Below are 7,206 nucleotides of genomic sequence, written 5' to 3'. Positions count from 1 at the left end.
TGGAAAGCCGGGGGCGGGGAGTCGCCCGCGGCGAGGGGCTGCAGGGGAGGGGCTGCGGTGGCCGGAGAAGGTGGCGGGCGAGCCACGGACCGATGGGGAACGCCCTCAACCGCAGCCTCCCCGACCCTTCCCCTCGGGCAACTCGGCCCTCCCCTGCCTGGCCCGGGCGCCTAGGGAGGGCGTAGGGCAAACCTGGGGCTGCGGTGGGGGGTGGGGAGGGGACTCCATCTCCATCCCTTTCGGGATGGCAACTGCAGTCACCCTGCTGAAGTCGGGGCAGGGGCGGCGGTGGGGACAGGCGGGTACCGCGGTCCTCCCCCTCACCCCCCCAGTCTGAGCGCCGCCGCCGCCGCGGCCGCTCAGTAACACGTCCCCAGGAGACTCGCAGGAGCAACACGTGATGTGTCTACTTATCAGGGTGAGAGGGGGAGAGCGAGACTCCGAGCGTGCGGGCGAGGAAGCTGGGCGGGGGGCCGAGACGGGGGCCAGGACGACGGCTGGGGCGCCGGGGTCGCCAGCTCCTCGCCCACCTCCCTCCCTGTGGGAGAAGAGGAGGAGGGGAAGTGACTGCGGAGTTGATGAACTTTGCACATCCAGAAACGCCATTTTGATTCCTTTTCCGGAACAAGTTTGCATCTCTCCTCGGTCTCTCCCTGAAGCCCACCGGTCCCCAACGCATCATGTCTGGGAGCCAAGCGCCCTGCCCGGCCGTAAGTACGTGCCCCGGGTTCCGACTCGCGGTACTCCGGCGGCAGCGAGACGTCTGGGGCACAGCCGGAGCGACCTTTAAAAGAACTTTGGGGATGGGGAGGGTGAAGTCTGCAGAGCGCGTTGTACTTTTGAAACTCGGCGTGTCCCGGAGCCGGGGACCCGCACGCCCCACGCTGCGCAGCGTGCGCTCGGACCGGCGGGGCGGCCAGGGATGAGCTGGGCAGCCCTCTCCCCTCGGGCTGCGCGCCGGGACGTTCCTCCTCCTCCTCCTCCTCCTCCTCCCCTTCCTCCGCTCTTTTCCCTTTCCCGAGCCGCCGGCTCTGCCAACCAGCTCCCAGCGCTAGCCGCCGCAGCGCCCCGCCAGCAAGACCTGATGCGCATCCATATTAGCCGTCCGAGCGCAGGAATCCGGCCCGACCCGCGCAGCCGAGTTTATTTTTAACCAGCACCGCCGGGACTCGGATGGTGCGCGCACCGCCGGCCAGAAACATCTTCCCAGCGCCGCTCTCCATCTTCCGCCCTCTCTCCCCCGACATCCTCCCCCCCATGTGGGAGGGGAAACTTTTCTTCTACATACTTTCGAGTCCCTCTTGGGCCGGGAAGCGCGGAGATGACGGCACCCGCCCGCCTGCCGCCGCCGCAAGGTATCCGGGGGTGCCCGCTTGGGGGTGCCTGCCCTGGGTGCTCGCGTGGGGGTGCCTGCTCGGGGCTGCTCGGTGGGAGCATCCGCCGCGCCCTGCTCTGCGGACTTTGATCCTCCCGGGCGGACGGCGCCGGCCGGGAGGGGGCCGCGGGCAGCCCCGCGCCCTCACGGATTCCCGGCTAGCGGTCGTGGTCTCGCCGACCACCGCCCCGGGGGGCCAGGGGAGGAGGGGACCCGGCTTGAGCCGTGCGGGCGCGTATTGTTCACTCGCCCTTCCGTTGGCGGGGTGCGTGTTTTCGTGGGAGCTCTCAGTGTGGAGCTAGCCTGCATCGCGAGGGGGGTGGGGGGCTCGGCGCCCGGCGCCGTCACGAGCACAGGAAGGAGGCCGGGAGCATCCGAGGCGGGGCCGGCCGCCGGGGCCCGCTCCGCAGCCCAGCTGTGGAGCGCGCTTGGAAACTTTTGTCCGCCGCCCGCTGGACCAATTTTTCGGGAGTTCTGGGGCTTCCCTTCCTCCACCCATCCCGGCCCCCGGCGTCGAGCTGGGTGGGGGGAGGGGGCCTGTTGCTGCCTCCCCACTTCCCGCACCAGCCTCGGGCCCGGCCCCCCGCGCCCCCTCCCTGCCCGCGGTCTCTTAGGAAACTGCGACCTTAATGGTTGCTAAGGAGCAGGGGAGGTCCTTCCCTTTGCCGACCCCCTCCCTTGAAAGCGGCGTGTTTTCTGGACCGGGCCAAGGGCGCATCGAGGATGTGACCTGCTCCGTCGCTGCGCGTGAGTGCGGGGCGCGTCGGCGGAGCCCACGGATCGGCGGGGCAGCCTTCCTCTCCGGGAGGGGCAGGGAGCTGGGGGGCGCGGGAACCCCACGGGGTGCGGGCCGGGCTGGCGGGCGGGTCGCTTGACAGGCGCCGCGTGCAGCTCGCGCCCCTCGGCCGCAGTGCATCCGTGATGGGTTATAAAAGAGGAGGAAAAGTATTTCTCCTTGCTCAGCAGATTTGCCCTCCCTCGCTCCTTACTGGTTAGGAGATAGAACGTGAGCCCAGATCCGGACGAGCAGTTCACATTCCATTACGAAATTCTACACGGCTTCAGAGCCAGCAGCAGCACACATTCGGGGCGCTTTGGAGGGGTTTTCTTCTTCTTTTGAGGATGCTCCTAATGCTGCTACTGCTGCTTGTGGTGGTGGTGGATGTGGAGAGAGGCAGAAGGGTGAATAAAAAAATACAACGTTTTGGTATGTTGAAAAACCTGTCCGAGGGTTTTCCTTAGTAGAAAATTGAAGCCTCGTTCTTGTTTTAGAGTTTAGATTTAAGCTTAGCTCTTTAAAAGCCAGTGGAAATAAAGTTTACCTGTTGAATGGGGTTGCTGGAAATAGCGAGGAATTGCTGTCTTAAGAAGACTTGAAATGATTTCTGTAAAAGCAGAGTTGCTAGTGCATAACCATAGTTTTGAGATTTTTTTTCCCCTTTATATATCTAGGGGACCCTGCAGGGGCACGAGTTGATTCTGAAATAAGTTTAATGGAAGTGGAAGGTGGGGGAAAATAGAACTGCCAAGAAAAGAATGAGGTTTGGTTTTGTTTTTTCACACCCGTGAAAATCATCCTCTAGATTTGGTGCTTTTTCAAGTAGGCAGGTATAGTTTCTAACACATATTTCAACCCGGAAGTCTAAGTTAGATAGAGGCCAAAGTGTTGGCTAAAACCTCTTTGAAAAATAAACGTTGAGTTCTGTACTACCTTCAAGAGTCCACAGAACTTTTGAAGGAATGCGTTCAAACTATGCTACAGGTAATTTTTACAAAGACGGATCACTAATTTTAGGGGTGGTGTGTCTGTGTGTGTGTGTGTGTTTACCTCTGCCTTTTGGAGGGAGCCTTCTGGGTACCCGCTGATGGTCCTGCTTTGATGTGCTTTGAGCTTTGGTTACACTGATGAATTAAACATTTGAATAGCTTTAATCAAGTTTTAAATGTGTTAAAAAATACCTTTCCCCCATTTTTACAAAATAAAGGGAGAGAAGAACTCTTTGATTTAGTTATTTGCTTAGCTTTTGCTCCATTTTAGGTTAATGAACTTGCATTGTCTTAATCTTAAAAATACTGCTAAACTGGTTGCATTTTAGAATGTCTTGTCTTTAAAGAGGATTTGCTGGATGTGTAATACTCTTTAAGAAATGCTGCTGATGCTTACTGTTATGTGGAATATCATTCTCTGGGTTTTTCTAGATACTCCTTTATTTCTTTTCAGAAAATCAGATGCTAAGCCCTTAGCATCTGACAAGTGTTTGTTATGTGGTGGGGAACATGGGTCTTACTGAGCTGGTTCAGGTGGTGTATCCATTCCTAACTAGTTACATCATCCAAGTGACCTTTTAATTGAAGGGTCTTTTAAATTTCTTCAGGCAGACTCCCAAGGTCTTATTTGTATCCAACACAGGTACAGCATGTTGAAGGAAGAAAGTAAACCTAACCTTATTAGTCCTGCATCTGATCAACAGCAGTTTATTGGTTACCTGCTGTGTCCCAGGCACTGTACAGTGTAGCTGCCCTTAGGTGGTTTTTGTTCTTCAGTTTTGAATTGTTGTGTTGTTCCACTTCTGAGTTCAGTTTGAAATTCTTTACTTGCTATCTTATGCTCACTTGCTAACATCATTTATCACCTTCAGCTAAGGAAATGTCCAGTTAATGACATTTTAAAATGCTACCCTTCTAGGGTTTTGCACGGCATAATTAATATAAATTTAACTCCTATAAAAATTGGTTAAATATATTCTTTGGAAACAGAAGTGAATTCTTTTGATGTTTCTATTCATTATCCTTCTGAAAAGTAGGTGGTGCTTAGAAGGTCATAGGATAAGGGTTGCTAAGCAGCTAAACAGAAGGATGCTAAAATTAACCGAAGCATTTTTGAAAGAGAATCCTTCCCTGTTTTACATTATTTACTAGGTTTAATTAATTTCTGAATCTTCTGTGTCCTTTGACCTGGGAAGGGTAGGATGTTAAAGTTTGTTTTGTTTTTATTATTTTATTTAAATAATCTCTTTCTTTCGAAAGTGTCATTTATTGAAGTTTAGTACTCTCTACCAGCCTTGTGGTGTCAGATGGCAGGTTGTCTGGTGGACTTCTTGTCTATTACCAATGTGTTCAGGTTAAACCTTCCTGAGGATTTTTGTGTGTAGTATCCCCTTATTTCTAGTGTTAATAACTGATTCCTTGATTTGTTTTGAAAATTCTACGTAATCCATAAAGTTATGTCTTTTATTCTGAATCAAACAGATTTGTATTCAAAAATAGAAATACAATTTCGTATCAGTAGAAAATATGCAATATAGTTTGTCCTGATAAGGGCACGCAATAGCTTTCTTTCCCCCTTTACTGAGATTGCTATTCCCTTAGATTAGGTTTTGTTGGGGCTCCTCCTCCATTTCATTCCACCTCCCTGGTGCAGCTTATTCCCCTCAGTTCATAGATAGCTTTTTAAAAATGATTGTATTAGGTTCAGAGTATCTTTGGAAGGACTGGCCAAATGTTAGAAAACAAAAATAGGTGTGATGTACATTACACTTCTGCCATAAGTCTGTTCAAGGATCTTTAAGTTTTTCAGTGAGATAAAATGGTTGAAATCTAATTGAAGCCATGATTGGTCACCATCATCTCTTGGTTGAATAGTAAGCCTGTTGAAAGCCAAAAGTTTCCCTGCTTCAAGGTTAATTTGTGTACATCTGACTTACTGAACAGGCAGTGTTGAGTCATATTTTTATATCCAAATATAATTAAGAAATTGATAAATGAGTTTTCTTTCTGTTTTCTTTTTATCTCTTTCCTGATTTATAGAGTGATTTTTGAGTAGAAGTAGCTGTGGCACTTTGCAAAGAGCAAGGGTCTGGTAGTGATTTCCACACGGGGGTGTGGGTTGTGGGGACCTCCCCTTATATCAAAGGTAAAAGGTGCACCATGTGAAACCCAGAGGGAGGCATACGGTGTGCACTCTGAAATGCACCACTTATTTTTAATTTCCCCCACTCCCATAGAAGGCAGAATACAGAAAGGAAAACTGCTGATGTTTTCATTACTACCGAGATAGAAGAATGAGGAAGGTGGAGAGGGGTTTTTCCTTTTATGTTAGCAGTCCTGCCGGCAGTGTCATTGACTGCGCTCCAGTCAGTTTCTCTGGTCACGTTCCCTCGTATTCAGTCTGGTCTGAACTGCAGCCGAGTGTAGCTGGGGATTGCACTCTGCTGTTGGCAGTGGCGGGTGGGGGTGAGTCGGAGGGGGAGGAGGAGACTGGTAGCGACCGGTGCATCTTGTTTTTGGTGGGACTTCAAGGGTACTGAAGTTAGCCAGTCTGCCCATCAGTGAAGGTGGCTGCCTGTGAATAGGTACTTCAGACAAAAGCAGTGGGAGAGGGTGGAGACTGTTTGTTCAGTGTGATTCAAGCAAGTAATGCTAAGAGAATTTGAAAACCTCTGTAAAGTCCCAGGACTGGGTACTGACTGCTCCTGCAGGGATTCACCTGAGGGCTTACAGACATCATGAGGGTGGGTGGAGAAAGAGAATGAAAACCCCCACAGGCATTGTCAGACAGCCAGACTGAAGAGAAAACGTCTCAGTGGGGGTAATTAGATAAAGCTTTTAAATACTCTATTTGTTTTTCCCTAGCTTGCTTGGTATTTCATCTCATTTTCCCCTTTTCATAGACTATGGGATAGGATTGTTATAAAAGTGTGTGTGATACTTCTTGTGGTTTAATCACTTTAAAAGCTTCCTTTTTTTATTCAGCTGTATCTTCCAGGACTTAGTTAACTTCACCCTGCTTTTGTGGAAGGCCTTTAGCAAAGATTCCAAGTTTATGCTTAGAGGAACACTATGAGAGTTGGGTGGGTATGTTGACCCATTTTACAGCTGTGCTGTAGTCCACCCAGGGGCTGATAAATCAAACGTGGAACCCAGAACTCCTAACTCCAGCCTAGTCCTGTAGAACAGCTGCTTTTTAGAGTCAGCTTGACCTCAGGAGGACTTAGCAGCATTAAATATGTGCTACCTATATTTCTCCATGTGTAAGTGTGTGTGTTTTTTAAATAAGACCAGATCCTTTTCAAAATAAACCCAATTGAGTTTGAAGTTATAAGGAAATTAAAAAAAAAAAAGCGCTTTAGCTCTTGGAAGCATTTTTGTTGATGAATGTGATGATATGTATCTTTTTAGTAGCCTTTCTACCTCATGGGATTGTTGTAAGGATAAAGTAAGTGTTTCAGAAAGTCAAAATCTGTATATAGAAGAAAGTGGTATATTTTGAGTTCAGGAAACTTTGTGGTATCCACTCTGGATTTCCTTTCTAGAATTTTGCACAACTTCGTTATCTTAGTCAAACTTTGCCTAGGAGTTTATGTTCAAATTGGGGAAATGCAGCACTTTGTTTTTGCTTTTAGTGCTGGGAGATTAACAGAACTAGCAATTCTTAATGTAGTTATCTTAGGGATGGTTTTTTTTGGGGGGGAGTCTTGTTGATGCCCAGGCTGGAGTGCAATGGCAGGATCTCGGCTCTCTGCAATCTCCGCCTCCCAGATTCAAGTGATTCTCCTGCGTAGGTGGGACTGTAGGCACACACCACGACACCCAGCAAATTTTTGTATTTTTAGTAGCGTCAGGGTTTCACCATGTTGGTCAGGCCTAAGGGATGAGTTTTAAGGAAAAAGCAGATGACAAACTTGGGGCTTAGTCTTTGAAGCAGTGGTTCTCAACCTGGTGGTTTTGCCCCCAGGGAATATTTGGCAATGTCTGGAGACATTTTTAAGTGTTTCTGGGGAGGGGTGGAGGGGGAGTTGCTACTACTGGCCTTTAGTGCATAGACCTCAGAG

General features: G+C 49.8%; 1 protein-coding gene across 4 annotated transcripts in view; it reads left to right on the top strand.

Moving 5' to 3' along the window:
- Nucleotides 1-253: 253 nt before the first annotated feature.
- The window catches only part of RREB1 (ras responsive element binding protein 1), a 150,903-nt gene continuing 143,950 nt past the window's right edge, over nt 254-7,206 (top strand). Inside the window, exon 1 of one of the 4 annotated variants that reach the window (XM_017526759.2) lies at nt 254-710. The gene's annotated coding sequence lies outside the window, so the exon portion shown is untranslated. Of the gene's footprint in view, nt 715-7,206 lie in introns of all 4 variants that reach the window. The other 3 variants (XM_017526757.2, XM_017526758.2, XM_017526761.2) reach the window with 3 other exon arrangements.

This window comes from Cebus imitator, unplaced genomic scaffold, assembly GCF_001604975.1.
Source record: "Cebus imitator isolate Cc_AM_T3 unplaced genomic scaffold, Cebus_imitator-1.0 Scaffold43, whole genome shotgun sequence".
Classification (NCBI taxonomy): Eukaryota; Metazoa; Chordata; class Mammalia; order Primates; family Cebidae; genus Cebus; species Cebus imitator.
This window is presented reverse-complemented; position numbering and strand designations above follow the sequence as displayed.